This window comes from Triticum urartu, chromosome 7A, assembly GCF_056163025.1.
Source record: "Triticum urartu cultivar PI428250 chromosome 7A, HENAU_Tu73, whole genome shotgun sequence".
NCBI classification, from domain to species: Eukaryota; Viridiplantae; Streptophyta; class Magnoliopsida; order Poales; family Poaceae; genus Triticum; species Triticum urartu.
In genome coordinates, this window is record NC_141879.1 from 94,823,850 (window position 1) to 94,841,510 (window position 17,661).

At 46.1% G+C, this 17,661-nt stretch overlaps 1 pseudogene; it reads left to right on the top strand.

Moving 5' to 3' along the window:
- The first annotated feature begins 380 nt into the window (after positions 1-380).
- The window catches only part of LOC147958172 (protein FAR1-RELATED SEQUENCE 12-like), an 89,182-nt pseudogene continuing 71,901 nt past the window's right edge, over positions 381-17,661 (top strand).

Below are 17,661 nucleotides of genomic sequence, written 5' to 3' on the forward strand. Positions count from 1 at the left end.
ACAATTTCGGTCCTTCTCTGAAGAATCCAGAGAAGTTACCATACGAGAGGACCCCGGAGGAGAACGCCGACATCGCGCGAGCCGAAGTGAGGAACTTCTTTGAAGGTGTGAAAGCAAAGAAACATCCACCTCCGGAGGAGAAGGTAGATTCGGTGAAAGCGAAGCGCACTCTGGCTGCCCTGAAAAAACCAGCAAAGTCTCCGCCGAAAGGCAACTATGAGCGCATTATTGAAAAGTCATTTGTCGAAGCGGAGCGGTCGGGAAGTACTTTCAGTGATCAAAGGTTAAAAGAATGACGAGCTGCGAAAAAATTTCCCCAGCTCGGCAAACAAGCGAACCAATCGTGCCCCCCGCTCAAGGTGCCTGCTAATGATACGAGGATGGTGCCCGGTTATAGCAATCTTGGAGATTACCTGCCTGACAATGTACATTATGAGTTCTTGGAGGTCGAGGAACACAGATACGAGTACGAGAAGCCTCTCGTCAAAGATGAAAGATCTCTAACAATGATGATGCGAAGATTCCATGATTGGTACATGAAAACCTGAAGAGAGTTTGGGGGGAGGAATACTTTGCCACTGAGAGTTAGAGAGGAGCATGACCTCGTTGGAATTGAACTGTTGAATGTTCCATTTGAGGAGTTCTTCCAGTTTTTCAATCAAAAGGCCCTCGATAAAGCAACGGTCACTTGCTACTGTCTGTAAGTAGTACTACTTCTGTCATTAAGTCTCTCTGTATAGGTCAACTCTTTCATTGCATGTATTTATAATTATCCTCACTATATTATGCAGATTGAAGATCGCCGAATTGAAGAAAAGACAAATCAGTGATATTGGGTTCATTAACACAAATCTCATAGATGCAATTGAGGTTAAATATCATGCCGAAGATACCGAGGCCAACTTGCTACGATCGTTGGTAATAAATGAAAACAAAGATATAATACTCTTTCCTTACAACTTCAAGTGAGTGTTACTGTCTTGTGCATATTCGGTTTTCCTTATTAGTCCATGTTATAGTAATGTAATTGATGAGTTATGCATGCGTGCGCAGCTTCCAGTACATTCTCCTAGAGATTAAGCTTGAGCAGGGACTAGTAACCGTCTTAGACTCGAGATGAAAAGATCCCCAGGACTATGCGGACATGACTCAAATATTCGAGAAGTAAGTTAAATCGATCATTATCCACCATATCAACAACTTTGTTCATTTCCTGATATATCAAGTAATTGTTTTCTTTGTCTGGCAGGGTTTGGAGAAAATTCACAAAAAAAGCTCTGGGACTGCCGAAGAAGTTGCAATTTAGACACCCGAAAGTAAGTACTATATAGTAACATGTTCCACGCATCTCCTAGTGATTCAAGTGCTAGTTTCATCAGTACCATTTGGCATGCTTGCTTATCAGTTTGATTGACCTCTATTTCTTGTAAAGTGGTTGTGGCAGGAACAAGGGAATGATTTTCTGTGGATACTACGTTTGCGAGTCCATCCGCCATACGACCTGTGAACGAGGGTACACTGACGAACAATATGAAGTGCGTAAGAAATAATATTCACAATTTTATTTTATTACCATCATTTGTGTTGAGTTTCATTTATTCATATATATATACACACATATATATATATGTATGTATTGACCCCCTTCTTCAAATTAGATCTTTTGGATGCGGGATGAACTCCTAGCACCACATCGTATGCGAGCAATTCAAGAGGAATTAGCGGCATTCTTCCTTGACCATGTGATCGCTAAAGACGGAGAATACTATGTGGATCTTGTGTTCGTATATAATTAGGAGATTATATTGTCAGAGATAATTATTGTATATATGTAGCCGGTAGTGTCGGATAGATATACGAGAAGTTGTTCGACCAATCTCTCGGAGGAGAGGTGGTCGATATCACTTCTCTCTGTATGCATATATGTTCATGACGATCTTCTGTTTCCTTCATTTGCTTATTAGCTAGCTAGCGTGTCTAGTCCTCTCTATACGTATATAGTATGTAGCGTCGACCAAGCACGGACATAAGAGAGGACACTTCTCTCTATTAATTAGCTAGCTAACACAATATATGGAACACCTAAATTAACCTCCCAAAACCCCCAACCCCCCCCCCCCCTCTTTCAAAAAAAACAAAATCCTCAGCCCCTGAAATGCTGAGCGTGGATGCCTATTGGTCCCGGTTGGTGCCACCAACCGGGACCAAAGGCAAACAAAAACAAAAACCTCAGCCCCTGAAATGCTGACGCGTGGATGCCTATTGGTCCCGGTTGGTGCCACCAACCAGGACCAAAGGCCCTCCTGCCTGGGCTCGGCACACCGGCCACGTGGAGGCCCATCTGTCCCGGTTCCTTTTTGAACCGGGACTAAAGGGCCAGGGAATTAGTAACGACCCTTTAGTCCTGGTTCAAAAACCGGGACAAAAGGCCCTTACCAACCGGGACAAAAGACCCTTTTTCTATTACTGAGGCTAGTGAAGTATAACTCTAAGCAATGCGTGTGGAATATTTTTCACTTGAAATGTTCTATAAAATTGACTTAGATTCTGTTATTATAATAATATATTCTGTTTATCTATTCAGTGGGGATTGTCAAGAGAAAATAGCATTGGTAGATTCACCTGTACCAATAAATTCAGATGAAGAAGAGTACTCAAATGATTCAGACTATTCCAGGCAAGCTATATTTCTCCATATCTTAAAATATATCGTTTAAATATAACTTAATGTAAATCTGGATGTATGCTTAACTATTTTAATGTCTGCAGGTTGGAACACAACCATAAATCATGTTGTATCCAGGATAACAAGGATGATCCAGCCTCCCTAATAGAAAATGACAAAAATAGAGAGTTGTTATGTGCCTCTTCAGCTAACCAAACATCCACTATACGTAGTTTTTCTTCAATGGCTGTAGAGAACGATGATGATGATGCTTCAAGCAAATCACACTACTACAGGTTTGTTGATCAACATAAAGTCCTTGATGCTAATTCCCGTTTTCACTTATTATTAAATCACACCTTGCACATCCTTAGAAAAATGCATCCAGATGGTATAACTACTCTTTTCGGGGAGAAGAGAATACCAAATTTAATGGAGCAGTCTATAAGAGCATACAGTAAAGATAAAACAGTAACTTTGTTCAAGCCTGAAGTAGGCATGATATTTGGCTCAGCAAGCGAAGGTTACCAGTTCTACAATTTATATTCATGGGTCCTTGGGTTCATCATAAGGAGTGATGACTCGTATACTAACACCAAGGAAGAGCGAACTATGCAAGAGTTCAGATGCCAGCGTGAGGTATAAAGTTTCTAGGTATAAACTTTATGCGATATTACTCTTACGCAAATAGATCTTTCTTATTCTTAACAAATATTTGTCTGACATTGCAGGGCATTGATAAGAAGACAAAGCTCAGCAGCACCAGATGTGGATATCGTGCACGGCTAAGGTTGCTTAGGTCCAATGATTTACTATGGTATGTCAAGATATTCAATGAACAACACAACCATGATCTGGTTGAGAGTTGTGGCCAAAAAAAGCATTTGTTTTCTCATAGACACATAGATGATTCTACCAAAACTATGGTTAGGCACCTCCGTGAGAATAATGTTAGCCTTACACTAGTAGAAAAGGGGGCAACGGTCCAGGTCGGGTCAGCCCATTAGTCCTGGTTCAGTCCAGAACCGAGACCAATGGGGGCATTGGACCCGGTTCGTGAGCCCAGGGGGGCGGCCGGGCCACGTGGGCCATTGGTCCCGGTTCATCTGGACCTTTTGGTCCAGGTTGGTGGGACGAACCGGGACCAATGGGCCTCGCTCCTGGCCCACCACCATTGGTCCCGGTTGGTGGCTTGAACCGGGACCAAAGGCTCCCCTTTAGTCCCGGTTCATGCCACCAACCGGGACCAATGAGGTGCCTATATATACCCCCTCGCGTAAGAGGAGAGCACACTTCTCTGTTTTTTCTGGCCGAGGGGGAGAGGGCTTGGTGGTGCTCTAGCTCACCTCCTATGCACACAAGGTGTTCGATGGAATGCTCGAGCCACACTACTTAAGCTTTCTCCTCTCCAAGCTCGTCCTGCAAGATCCATTTTCCGCAATATTTGTCTAGGTTTAGCGGTCCGTCACGCCCCGTCCCCGTCTTCACCGCCGTCGATCACCCGCGCCGAGCTCATTGCCGGCACCACCGTGGTGAGCCTCTTGTTCTTATCTTCTTTCTGAAAGGAAAAAATATTCTTACTTGTATGTTTACATAGATACTTGTATTATTTTCTTACTTTTATTATTGCATCTTATATAGTGCGATGGTTTTGGTATCCGCCCCCGTCGGCCCTCGTCCTGTCTATGATTCGGATGTGGTATATATATTATATTTATAACTATTGGTTCATTTATTGTTTATGAAAATTATGTCGACCAACGTGACATAGATTTTATTTATGTAGGATGTATGTGAATCGGAAATTCCAACCGACCCTATTGTTGAGAGGTTAAATTTAGTTGAAGAAGAAAACAATTTGTTGAAGGAAAAAATAAAAAAATTGAGGAGGAGAAGATGATATTGGAGTTGCATGTTGCGGATGTCGTCGATGATCACAAGATCAAGATGGATGCAATGCGGTTGAAGATTAGAAAGATTAGAAAATATGCCAATCATACTGAGGCTTGGTATCATTATGTCGTTGGATCAATTGTTACCTTGGTTGCGATTATGATCATATTTGTTTTCGCATTGAATTTTTTTTACATAGTTGCAATGTATGGTTTAATTAATTAGATGCTCTGGAGAGCTATATGTTCTTAGATGAGAACTATGTATGTACTTTGGTTTTAATGTGATGATGAACTTCTATTAATTTGGACACTTAATTATGTATAATGCACGCAGATGAACCGGCAATGGATGTATGGTGACAGACACACCTCCGTGTGCATGAGTTTCTCGATGCGGCTGAGGCAAACAAGCAGAATGGTTTTATGTGTTGTCCATGCACTGAATGTGGGAATTCGAGGTCTCACTCTAACCGGAAAATCCTTCACTCCCACTTGCTTTACAAGGGTTTCATGCCACACTATAATGTTTGGACGAGGCACGGAGAAATAGGGGTTATGATGGAAGACGGCCAAGAAGAAGAGTACGATGACAACTATGTGCCCCCTGAATACGGTGATGCTGCAACGGGGGGAGCTGGTGAAGATCAAGAGGAACCAGACGATGTGCCCAATGATGCTGCAACAGGTGAAGCTGCTGAAGATCAAGAGGAACCAGACGATGTGCCCGATGATGATGATCTCCGCCGGGTCATTGTCGATGCAAGGACGCAATGCGAAAGTCAAAAGGAGAAGCTGAAGTTCGATCGCATGTTAGAGGATCACAAAAAAGGGTTGTACCCCAATTGCGAAGATGGCAACACAAAGCTTGGTACCGTACTGGAATTGTTGCAGTGGAAGGAAGAGAATCATGTGGCTGACAAAGGATTTGAGAAGCTACTGAAAATATTGAAGAAGAAGCTTCCAAAGGATAACGAATTGCCCGACAGTACATACGCAGCAAAGAAGGTCGTATGCCCTCTAGGATTGGAGGTGGAGAAGATACATGCATGCCCTAATGCAGTTCCTGCCCTATTGACTGCATCCTCTACCGCGGTGCATACAAGGATCTGAACGCATGCCCGGTATGCGGTGCATTGCGGTATAAGATCAGACGAGATGACCCTGGTGATGTTGACAGCGAGCCCCCCAGGAAGAGGGTTCCTGCGAAGGTGATGTGGTATGCTCCTATAATACCACGGTTGAAACGTCTGTTTAGAAAGAAGAGCATCCTAAGTTGATGCGATGGCACAATGAGGACCGTAAGAAAGACGGGAAGTTGAGAGCACCCACTGACGGGTCGCAGTGGAGAAAAATCGAGAGAAAGTACTGGGATGAGTTTGCAAAGGACCCAAGGAACGTATGGTTTTCTTTAAGCGCGGATGGCATTAATCCTTTCGGGGAGCAGAGCAGCAATCACAGCACCTGGCCCGTGACTCTATGTATGTATAACCTTCCTCCTTGGATGTGCATGAAGCGGAAGTTCATTATGATGCCAGTTCTCATCCAAGGCCCTAAGCAACCCGGCAACGACATTGATGTGTACCTAAGGCCATTAGTTGAAGAACTTTTACAGCTGTGGAATGGAAACGGTGTACGTACGTGGGATGAGCACAGACAGGAGGAATTTAACCTAAAGGCGTTGCTGTTCGTGACCATCAATGATTGGCCCGCTCTCAGTAACCTTTCAGGACAGACGGATACCACACACGCACGCACTGTTTAGATGACACTGAAAGTATATACCTGGACGAATGCAGGAAGAATGTGTACCTGGGCCATCATCGATTTCTTACGACCAACCATCAATGTCGAAAGAAAGGCAAGCATTTCCAAGGCGAGGTAGATCACGTACTTGCTATGGTCAATGATTTACACGTAATCTTTGGAAAGGGTCTCGGCGGACTAGCTATTCCGAATGACGCTGAGGGACACGCACCTATGTGGAAGAAGAAATCTATATTTTGGGACCTACCCTACTGGAAATACCTAGAGGTCCTCTCTTCAATCGACGTGATGCACGTGACGAAGAACCTTTGCATGAACCTGCTAGGCTTATTGGGCGTGTATGGGAAGACAAAAGATACACCTGAGGCACGGGAGGACCTACAACGTTTTCATGAAAAAGACGGCATGCCTCCGAAGCAGTATAAAGGTCCTGCCAGCTACGCTCTTATGTAAGAAGAGAAAGAAATCTTCTTTGAATGCCTGCTCAGTATGAAGGTCACGACAGGCTTCTCGTCGAATATAAAGGGAATAATAAATATGCCAGAGAAAAAGTTTCAGAACCTAAAGTCTGATGACTGCCACGTGATTATGACGCAACTGCTTCCGGTTGCATTGAGGGGGCTTCTACCGGAAAACGTCCGATTAGCCATTGTGAAGCTATGTGCATTCCTCAATGCAATCTCTCAGAAGGTGATCGATCCAGAAATCGTACCAAGGCTAAGGAGTGATGTGGCGCAATGTCTTGTCAGTTTCGAGCTGGTGTTCCCACCATCCTTCTTCAATATCATGACGCACGTCCTAGTTCATCTAGTCGACGAGATTGTCATCCTGGGGCCCGTATTTCTACACAATATGTTCTCCTTTGAGAGGTTCATGGGAGTCCTAAAGAAATATGACCGTAACCGCGCTAGGCCAGAAGGAAGCATCTCCATGGGCCATCAAACAGAGGATGTCATTGGGTTTTGTGTTGACTTCATTCCTGGCCTTAAGAAGATAGGTCTCCCTAAATCACAGTATGAGGGGAGACTGACTAGAAAAGGCATGATGGGAGGGGCCTCAATAATATGCAGGGACGGATATTCTTGGTCTCAAGCACACTACACAGTTCTACAGAACTCTACCTTGGTGACCCCGTATGTCGATGAACAAAAGAACAGTCTGCGCTCCAAACACCCGGAGTAGTGCGACGACTGGATTACATGTGAACACATCAGGACTTTCAGCAGTTGGTTGGAAACACGTCTCAGAGGTGACAACACTATTTGTGATGAGCTGTACTTGTTGTCCAGGGGACCATCTTTGACTGTATTGACTTACAAAGGATAAGAGATAAATGGGAATACATTTTACACGATCGCCCAAGATCAAAAGAGCACCAACCAAAACAGTGGTGTCCGCTTTGATGCAGCAACCGAGAGCGGAAAGGACACATATTATGGTTACATAGTGGACATATGGGAACTTGACTACGGACATCATTTTAAGGTCCCTTTGTTTAAGTGCAAATGGGTCAATCTGTCAGGAGGCGGGGTACAGGTAGACCCACAGTACGGAATGACAACAGTGGATCTGAAAAATCTTGGGTACACCGACGAACCGTTCGTCCTAGCCAATGTTGTGGAACAGGTTATCTATGTGAAGGACGTGTCTACCAAACCGAGAAAAATAAAAGATAAGAAGCGAATACATCATACGATGAGCCAAAGCGCCACATAGTTCTTTCAGGAAAAAGGGACATCCTGGGAGTGGAGGGTAAGACAAACATGTCTGAAGATTATGAAAAGTTTCATGAAATTCCTCCCTTCAATGTCAAGGCTGACCCAGGCATCCTGATAAACGATGAAGATTATCCATGGTTACGGCGCAATAAGCAAATGACACAAGCGAAGAAAAACTGAAGACTTTCTCCCGCAACTATTATGATGATACCATGCCAACTTCGTAACACACGAGTATGTTATGCCAACTTTTTCAGAGTACATTTGAAAACTATGAATTTAGGTCGAATTTTCTCTATAGGTGCATCTATGTTCATTTTTTTAGTAAAGTTAATCACATACTCGTGATTCACACAAATTTCAAAGAATTCAAATTTTAACTATTCAAATTTGAAAACTAATGGCACTAACAGAAAGTTTATAATTTTTCTAAAACTAATGGCACTAACAGAAAGTTTATAATTTTGCTGACCTAAAAGCAAAAAGAATTAAAAAATAAAGCAAAAAACAAAAGAAAATAAATAATACAGAAAACAAAACAAAAAAACTAGAAAAAAATAAAAATAGCAACAATAAGTATTTTGTTATAAGTAGAAACAAAATAAAATAAATAAAGCAACAAAGAAAACAAAAAAACTAAAAAAGTGTTTTCAAATTTGAAAACTAATGGCACTAACAGAAAGTTTATAATTTTTCTAAAACTAAAAGCAAAAAACAAAAGAAAATAAATAAGGCAGAAAACAAAACAAAAAAACTGGAAAAAAGGCATGAAAAGAAAAAAAAACTAAAAAAAGTGTTTTCAAATTTGAAAACTAATGGCACTAACAGAAAGTTTATAGTTTTTGTGACCTAAAAGAAAAAAGTAATCACTAAAAAACTATAAGTATTTTGTTGTAAGTAGAAATGAAAAAATAAATATCAAAAAATAAAAAAATGTCTATAATATTTGTTATGACTACCTAAAATTACCAAATTGAGTATAATGATAAAACACAGTAATGTTAAATAGCAGGAAAAAGAATGACTCAAAAATCAATTTTTATAGTAAAGTTATTCATAAACTAGTGATTCACACAAATTTTAAAAAAATCAAATTTAAACTATTCAAATTTTAAAACTAATGGCACTAACAGAAAGTTTATAATTTTTGTGACCTCAAAGAAAAAAAATCACTAAAAAACTATAAGTATTTAGTTCTAAGTAGAAATGAAAAAAATGGCAAAAAAATGCCACCTGCTGGGTCACCACGGCCTGAATACGACTAGAAACCCATCCATGGGCCAGGATTTAGGCCCGGAGAAGAACCGGCAGGCCCACAGGCATAGCAGTGCGAGATTAGGCCTAGAGGCCTGCAATTCAGACGAGTTCAATGAAGATGGCGGGGCAGGGCTTATAAACAGGTCCTGCCGCTCCTCGGCTAGCGAGGTGGGACTAAACATCTCACCGCACCGCGGCTTTGGCAGGCGCAGGCCATTGGTCCCCGTTGGTGGCACCAACCGGGACTAAAGGGGGGCATTGGTCCCGGTTCGTGGCTCAAACCGGGACAAATGACCCCTTTAGTCCCGGTTGGTGCCACCAACCGGGACCAAAGGCCGTCGCTTCCCGACCTTTGGGCTGCTGAAAAGAGGCCTTTGGTCCCGGTTGGTGGCACCAATCGGGACTAAAGGGGGCATTGGTCCCGGTTTGAGCCACAAACCGGGACCAATGCTCGGTCTATATATACAACACTTGTGAAAATTTTGGTTCAGTTCTTCGATCCCGCCCCGACGACGCCGCCAGGCTACCCCTCTGCGCCTCGCCGTCGCCGCCGTTGCCCCTGCCCCGCCCCCGATCCCACGCCGACGCCGTTCGCCGCCCCCGAGCGTGCCCTGGCGCACCCCCTGCACCCCCGAGCCCGTCCGCCGCCCCCGAGCGCGCCCTGCCTCGCCGTCGTCACCACCGCGCGTCCGCCGCCCCCGAGCACCCACTGCGCCCTCGAGGTCGTCCGCCGCCCCCGAGCGCGCCCCGCCTCACCGTCGTTGCCGGCCGCCCATCCGCCGCCCCCGAGCAGCCCCTGTCATCGCGCTCGTCGACCCCGATCCCGTCCTCGTCGCCGTCGCCCCCGACGCCGGCCGCCCGCGTCTCCTCCCCGATCCCGCCAAGAGAGGTAGCTACCGCCACATCCCCCCCTCCTTCCTTCCCCGCTGCTCCTTCGCAAAATATAGCTCCTTTGCAAAATGTATGTATGTATGTATGAGTTGGGGAGAAAGTTCATAATTTTTGTTCATATGTACTGGAGATGTATGTATGATTAATTTTGATTTTTTTTGTTCATATATAATGTAGATGTCTATGTATGTATGGAATGATATCGATGGATGTATGTATACAGTACATTCATAGAAAATATGACGAATCCGATATGACCAATGTCCCCCTCCGGTTCACTCGGGAACACTAACTCTCTCGGAGAAAAAAATGTTATCGGGGTCGAGGGTCGTCGAACATGAGAGGAAGAAGACGATAAAAAAAGAAGAGGAAGAAGAAAAAAAGAGGGGAATAAAGAATAAAGGAGTTCTTCTCCTCTATTCTTTCTTCTCCTCTTTTTTTTCTTCTTCTTCCTTTTTTTTCTCGGGAACGAGGGTCGTCGAGGGTCGCCAAGGGGTCGAGGGTCGAGAGGGGGTCAACGGTCGCCGAGGGGTCTATCACACCCTAGCTAGTTCAAGCATTAGAGTGTGCATCATGTTTAAATTCCTCTTAAATTTGAAATGGGGAAGACAGAACCCCCAGCACCCCCCCTGGAACAACTAGGGTTTACTAAAAACTTTTTCAATGAACCTGAAATGCCCTTCTAAAAAGCCCACCCTTTTTGTTTTGGGTTAAAACCCCTGACAAAAATGGTGCACATTTTTCTAGGACATCTTAAGGTCATTGGATTAATCCTTATAGTATTTGTATTTGGGCATTTAAATTCTATAAAATATTTTAAATGCTCAAATAATCATAAATTAAATGTTTGCTGTTGGATATATTCTAAGCAGTAGCCATGATTAATTTTATGATTTATGGAAATGCCCTGGCATTTTTAATAAAGCCCTGAAGTTACAGAAATAATAGAATAAATAAAAAATAGGAAAAGAAAGAGAGAGAGAGGAACTTACCAGCGCAGCCCACCTAGCCCACCAGCCGGCCCACCTGGCGGCCTAGCACTTTGCTGGCCCACGCCAGCCAGCTTCTTCTTCCTCGCCAGGCAGGCAGGGAGGTGACGCCGGCGCGCCTGAGCTCGCCACGGCGCCACCTGCTTGCCGCCCGCGCCCTGGACGCCTGGACGCCACCACGTCGCACCCCGAAGCCCCTAGACACGCAATTTCCCCCTGTCTCTCTCTCCCTTGGCCGTTCCCCACCATGGCCGACGCCCCTGTCGCCGCACCGTCGTCGTAGCCGTGCCCTCCGTCGTCCTCGCGCCGCGCCATCGTGTCCACGAGCTCCGCCGTCATCGATTACATCTAGTGGGTCGAGCCCCGAGCGCTTGCTCGCCCCGGAGACGCTGCACCGAGCTCGCCTTCAACTCCGGCCACCGGAGATCACCTTCGCCGTCCCCGCCGCATCAGCTCATCCCCGACCTCGCTGACTGCCTCGACGAGACCCCCGTGAGCTCAGCCACCTCCCCACCCGCACGCACCGCCGCGGAGCTCGTTGCCGACGAGGCTCCGGCCACCCAATGGCCACGCCACCCTGTCCACTAGTCCTACCGCACCTCCAGGAGCTCAATGCACCAAACCACGCGCCTCCCCGTGCCCCCTAGCGACTAGTTCATCCTCACCCGAGGTCCGGCCGCCACCAAACTCGTCGCCGGCGACGTTTCCGGCAACCCCAGCTGCACCCACTGCCACCACTCGACGCGGCTTCCTCCCCGGATCACGTAGATGGTCTCCGCCGTCCTTTTGGTCGCCGGAGTGCAAATCCCGCACTACTCCACCGTGTCTCGCCTCGCCGGCGGCTAGACGCCGGCCAGTTGACCCTGTTTGACCCCGTGTGGGCCAGGTTGACCCCCCTGAGTCTATGACAGGTGGGTCCGGCCTGCTAATTGGTTTAGGATTAGTTTTAACTAATTTTAATTAGTTTAGTCACTGACAGTTAATTAGTGTTAATTTAATTATGTTAATTAGCTGAGTCACTGACAGACAGGGACCACCAGTCAAGTTTGACCTGGCCAACCCAGTTGACCCGCTGACATCACACCTATGTCATGCTGACGCATTAATTCAATTACTGGATTTATTCTTATATAGGAAATTCCAGAAAATAGCCAAAACTTCTAAAAATCATAGAAAATCAACCATAGCTCCAAATCAAACAATTTATATATGAAAATGATCAGAAAAATTCACTCTATCCATCTGTAATGGTTTCATGCATGACAAAACAAGTTAACCCTGCTGTTTAAGCAGAATAAGATAATGCACTAATAAGGCCATATTAAATGAGCTAACATTTGAATCTTTGATTCAAATGAGTTCATTCCTTCCTGTTTTAGCTTGCATTAGGCCAAGACACATTCATTTTGCCATGTCATAGCATGCATCATATTGTTGCATATTGTCATATGTTGATTATGTTCGGTGTGACTTTCGTGGTAGGTTCTGCCTCCGAGGATAACCCCCAGTATCCGTCTGAAGGGTAGTACCCTACTACCACTACAAAAGGCAAGCAACCCATTGATCATTCCGATACAAACCCATGTTCTCGCTTCTGCTGTTGTTTACTGCATTAAGACAACGCTATTCAAACTGTTGTGTGCTACGGTAGTTGAACCCTTATCCTCTGCATGCCCTGTCATTGCCACAATAACTAGATGAAACCCACTAGCATGTGTAGGAGTTGATTGAGCCATGTATGTGATTCCTACCTTGCTATGCCTGCTATGCTTAGAGTTGTGTCAGGTCTGGTTCATCTGGGTGATGGGCTAGAGTGAAAGGATTATGTCGGTAATGTGAGGGATGTGTTGAACATGACTTGGTAAAGGTATAGATGAGAGGCCATGTAGGAGTACATGGTGGGTTGTTTCATTGAGACCGTCCCTAAGAACTGAGATCTGTATGTGTGATTTTAAGAATCAGCTACTACCATGCATTGGGATCCTTAATTGACCCTCTCGGCTTCTTAATCACCCTAGTACTCTGTCCAGGAGTTGCAAATAGTTTCTGGTGTTTGTAGGTTATGTGTTGGCGGCCGTGGGTAGCGCTGACCCTAGGGGTGGGCTATGTTGCGGTAGATACACCGTGGCCAGGTATGCCGGGCTCCCGTTTGGCGTCTCGGGACCCTATTCACATCGTTCGGGGCCATATGTGGAAACCTCGGCCGGACTCCCTGCGGATGGAACCTGGATAGGCGATGAACCTGGACTAGAGACTTGAGAGTTTAGGTAGGCCGTGGCCGACACGCTCGTTGGGCTTCCGCTTGAAGGTTCCCGAGTACATGTCGTGTAAACGGCGGTAAGTGGTGAAAGCGTGTATGAGGAAGTACACCCCTGCAGGGTATAAAACTATTCGAATAGTTGCGTCCGCGGTAAAGGACTACTTGGTTGCCTATACAGTTCATAGACAAGTTAATGGTTACTACTAAAAGACTCAAGATAAGTGTGAGTACCGAGGATGGCCCTCTCGTAGGATGACGAGGGAGGATCCCCGGTGGAGTATTGTGTTGGTGAGTAGTGGACTCGTGTGCGAAAACTATTTTACTAGTGGAGTCTTGTAGGATAGGTTAGCCAAGAGTCAAAGCTGGCTTGCTGCAATAATCCCACCACCTTCTTGAGAATGAGCATGTATAGTAGGTTCTGTTGTAAGACTTGCTGAGTACCTTGTACTCATGTTTGCTTAATTACTGTTTTTAGACGACAACACCGCCCCCTCTGATGGGTTCTACGTAGACCTTGATGTCGATGAGTGACTAGCCACCCAGGTGGTGATCCTGGCCATGGAGGGACCTATGTAGATAGACAGGCTTCGAGAAGCCTTCTTGCTTTCTAGTATGTGTACTCAGACTATTTGCTTCCGCATGTGCTTGTATGCTTGTATGACTTGAGTGTCGGATCATGTGACCCCTACCTGTATGAACATGTTATGTATGGCTCTCTGGAGCCTCTAAATAAAGTACTTGAGTTCCAGAGTTATGGTGTGATGCCATGTTGTATGCACTCATATCGGGCATATTGTGTGTATGATTGAAATGCTCGGTATGACCGGGATCCGACAATCTAGTTGTTTATCCTTGGCAGCCTTTCTTATGGGGAAATGTAGTCTAGTGTTCCTCGAGCCATAGTAGTCCGCTACAGCCCGGTTCGCCGGAGTCCTGCTAGCCCAACACTACTGCTCAGGACACTTGACTGGCCGGCATGTGTTTCACTTCGTTCCTATGTCTGTCCCTTCGGGGAAATGTCACGCGGTAACACCTGGAGTCCTGCCTAGCCTGCTATAGCCCGGGTTCCCCGGAGTCCTGTTAGCCCTGTACTACAGCCCGGATTCACTCGCTGATGACCGACATGCTCGATGTGATTCATATATGCCTGTCTCCATAGGTCTGTGCCGCTTTGGGTTCACGACTAGCCATGTCGGCCCGGGTTCTCTATCATATGGATGCTAGTGACACTATCATATACGTGAGCCAAAGGGAGCAAACGGTCCCGGGACATGGTAAGGCGACACCCGTGGGATACCGTTCGTGAGGCCGCAATGTGATATGAGGTGTTACCGGCTAGATCGATGTGAGTTGGAATCAGGGTCCGGACAGCGTTGGCATCAGAGCCGGACTGCCTGTAGGTTCGTTGAGCCAAACTGGTCGATGTCGAGTGTAGAAATGCTTTAGTTATATGAAGGGGAATTGATTGTGGGAGGGAACGTAAGGCTCTTTTACTCCTTTACCTTATGCCCTCTGATCTGAGTCATTCTCTTCTCATTCAACGTGGGTTAAGGACTAGGCTCTCTTCTTCTGTCAGGTTCACGTGTTACTAATCCGTAGTAGCTTATAGGATTGTTGTTACAAGCCTCAGTTCAGTTTTCACTATTTTTAGTATGTTGCTAGTTGAACCAGAACCTTGATATGATGTTGTTGAGTGGTATTGCAAACTGTTGTGGATGTCTCAAATCTTTTCTCAAATCTTTTTCTGAGCATTTACAGCTGTTATGCTGTCCAATTTTCCCTAGAAATTCTAATGTCTTTGCATTGTGGTTGTGCTTTCAGATGGCCACTCGTTCTCAAAACCAAGTGGTTCGCCTGACCCGGTGCCTTGATGTGCCCGGTCATACTGCTATGTTAGTCCGGGTAATGATCGAGACGGGTTACCGTTGGTATCCCGAATACACTATCGAAGAGTAGTTCCGAGACTTTAATCAAAGCCAATATTTCTGCACCGTCAGGATATTTCCTTCTTATCCTGGATCTACCGAGCCCCTCCACTGTTCCTATGGACTCGGGGTTACTATTGAGATGGCTGTGCAGGATGCTGCCTATTCCATGATGACCATCATGCGAGTCCGGACTGGCCTGCTTCGGAACACCAACTTCCGTTACATGCCAGCTTCACTTCCAGGAGCGCAAGGGTATCTCCAGGCTATCTATGCTGACTCCACTCAGGAGGACTCACTAACCCGTACCACTGCCGAGATGCTCGAGGATAAGGACCGAGAGAATCGGGCCTTGAGGCTGGATCTTTTCAACACCCGTGCTGATCATTGGGCCACTTTGACTCGGTTTGCACCTGCGGTGCAAGCTGGATGTATGGATACAAGGGATTTGTATCCTGTGAGATTTGCTCTGCCAGACATGGTGGATTGGCGTGATGTGGGAGGCATCACCCCTCCCCGTGGTCCCCGTAGGCCACCGTTTGTTGGTCCAAGACCTCATCCTAGCCCCTTTGGTCCACAAGCTCCTCAGGACCGTCTGTTCCCGGATGATCACATTGAACTTCCAGGCTATGGATGTGACTTCTATGAGGACTACTACGGAGCTGTCTGAGTTAGTACTAGTATCACTAGTATTGTAATAGTTGTATCTCCACTGTCCTGCGTGACTTGTGGAATATGACTTGGTGTGTAGTCAATTCCGGAGGTGTAGACAAATAATGTATAGGAGCTTGGAATGCCTCCGATGAGATGTAACGTCTTTCATCATAGTTGTACTGTAGCCTGGGCTTGTACCAAACTATGTATGGTGTGTATGACCGTTGGTATATATATGGCAGTTCTATATTACCATGACATACGGATGAACATCTCTGCATTCCGTGTTATCCATTACATTCTGCACTTCCTTGCTAAGTTGTGCCATCCTTATCTAAACTGTTGTTTTGTTTTCTCCTAGGATGGTCAACACCCGCAGTAACCCTACTTCCCCAGAGCAGGGGGAAGCCAGTGCAGTTAGGGGTGAAAATCTGCCTCACCTGCCTTCTCTGGCCGAAGTGATGCTGGAGGTGGAAAGAAACAAGCGTGAGACTAACCGCCTGCTAGAGCGGATTGAGCAGAACACTGCACGCCATCAGCGAAATGACTTGGTGTCAATCAATGACTTTATCAAGCTATACCCACCGAAGTTTAACCGTTCCGTCGAGCCCCTCGACGTGGATGACTGGCTTCGCAGCATCACCCACAAGCTACGTTCTGCCAACATAGCCGAAGCTGATAAGGTTACTTATGCTGCCTATCACCTCAAAGGCCCTGCTAGCCTTTGGTGGGAAAATTTTGAAGCCATGCGCCCGGTCGGTCAAATCACTACTTGGGCTGAATTCAGTGAGGCTTTCCGTGAGCATCACATTCCGGAAGGTCTCATAGAACGCAAGAGGGAGGAGTTCTGCAACTTCACCCAAGGAAGACTAACTGTGGATGCATATAGCCATGAATTTAGGAATCTGGCACGTTATGCTCCTGAAGAAGTATCTACCGACGCTAAGAAGCAGGCAAGGTTCCGCAAGGGACTTAGCCCTGAGCTTCGCCGCGATCTTCGTCTGCACGAGTGCACCTCCTTTCAGAAGTTGGTCAATAAAGCCATCAGTGCTGAGTCAGGCAAGTCTGACTATGACGCTTCACGCAAGCACTCACGTGATTTTGGCTCTTTATCCGACTCTGAGCTCAGAAGCGCCGGGTGTGGATTCCAAGCACGGCACTGCCACCCAGGTTCATTCCAAGGCCATCCTTTGAGGCACCTTGTCCCAACCAGCAGTTTGCACCGCCCAAGCCCTATGGTGGCCCCGCTGCTAATGCTGCTCCACGCCCCAATGTGGTGACCTGTTTCAAGTGTGGACGGCCGGGTCACTATAGTCGAGAGTGTTCCCAGAACAACCCCAATCAGTCTAGAAAGTCCGTTGGTCGTGGTAAGCCAGCGGGAAACAGAATCTACACCAAGACGGTCACTACTGCACGTGGCCATGTCAACTATGTTTCAGCCGAGGAGGCTCATGAGGATCCTAACGTCGTCCTTGGTACGCTCCTTGTTAATTGCCATCCGGCATCTGTTCTTTTCGATACTGGAGCATCTCATTCATTCATATCCGAGAACTATGCTCGATGGCATAACACGACATTCTGTGACATGCCCGCTGCCATGGAAATTCAAACCCCTGGCTCTAGGTGGCAAACTTCTAGAGTCA